The sequence below is a fragment of the Etheostoma spectabile genome, chromosome 23 (assembly GCF_008692095.1).
Source record: "Etheostoma spectabile isolate EspeVRDwgs_2016 chromosome 23, UIUC_Espe_1.0, whole genome shotgun sequence".
In the NCBI taxonomy this organism is placed as follows: domain Eukaryota; kingdom Metazoa; phylum Chordata; class Actinopteri; order Perciformes; family Percidae; genus Etheostoma; species Etheostoma spectabile.
The window spans coordinates 9,203,762-9,204,946 of NC_045755.1; the positions used below are offsets into that span (position 1 = coordinate 9,203,762).

A 1,185-nucleotide genomic window follows, 5' to 3' on the forward strand; every position below is an offset into this window, starting at 1 on the left:
ACACACACACACACACACACACAAGCTGCCTGCTCTCTGCCTCTGTTCAAAGCCTCTGAGAGTGATTCAATGCCCGCTTTGGAGGAACTGCAGGATTTCTGTGATGGATCAGCACAAATTCTCATAAACCCCTTCACTTGCGCTCCTAGATTACCTGATCTGTCACGATCCGTGCTTGAGCCTCGTTTTATTACAGTGACTATGTGTCTGTGGACAGCCTCAGGGTGTGTTTCGTAAACTATCTCTGCTAATCGTTTATGAAGCTCTGCCCGGAGACGGTACAGCTGAGATGTCAGTAGAGACGCACGATTTCGAGAAAAAGGCATATTGTGATTGTGTGAGAGTAAAGGGAAAGGATGAGGAGATAGCAAAGACAATGTAAAGTGAGTTAACGGTAAAAACCAAGAAACACCACGGGGGCTTCATCTGTTCAGGCACACAGCGCACCTTATTGTTTACTCAAATCACAAAATTTTTTGCTGTTATGTAATTGCAAAGAGTGACATCATGATTGTGATTAGATGATTCGTGCAGCCCTATCTGGAGGCACTTAACCTTCAGCAGCAACGACGAACCAATGAACAACCAAGTCCTACAAAAACACAAACAAACTAACCGATGGAGGCAGGGAAAGAGCAGCAACTCCCGTGTTCTGCGAGATAAAATGTTTTTGTCAAAGGAGCCTGGAGGCTTTGAAGAGACGGACCAGAAAAGGCCGTCTGACAGCAAGTTAAAGTGCTGAAAATATTCCAAACATAGAGTACGTAGCATTCACTTGGGCCTCTGCAGCGGCCAGGGTTTGAATCTTTAAAAAAAAAATCTATAGTGTAAAACTTAATACTGAAATTTAAATGTTTATAAGGTATCTAAAATGTGTTTAGCTGCTGCCCCTGTCCACAGCAGGAAACTGTGGGCGTGCCGTCTGCCGTCTGCTGTAGTTAACACACAAGGGGGTCAGCCTCTCCTCTCCAAGCGCAGCTCCTATGGCGCCATTTTAATGCTACGAAGCACTCACCCGCCATTAGCATTCCATTGACTGCCATTCATTTTTATGTCCTTTGACAGCAAAGCGTTGAAAGTAGTAGGGGGTTGCAGTAGCTCCGGCCGTAGGGAGTTGGGCTGGGCACTGGAGGGTTGCTTGTTCAAGTCCACATATGAACGGTGGACTGGTAGCTGGAGAGGTGC

The 1,185-nt window shown here is 46.2% G+C and overlaps 1 protein-coding gene across 15 annotated transcripts in view; it reads left to right on the forward strand.

The window, feature by feature from the left end:
• nrcama (neuronal cell adhesion molecule a) overlaps window positions 1-1,185 on the forward strand; it is a 1,100,153-nt gene that overhangs the window by 828,117 nt on the left and 270,851 nt on the right. The window lies entirely within an intron of this gene.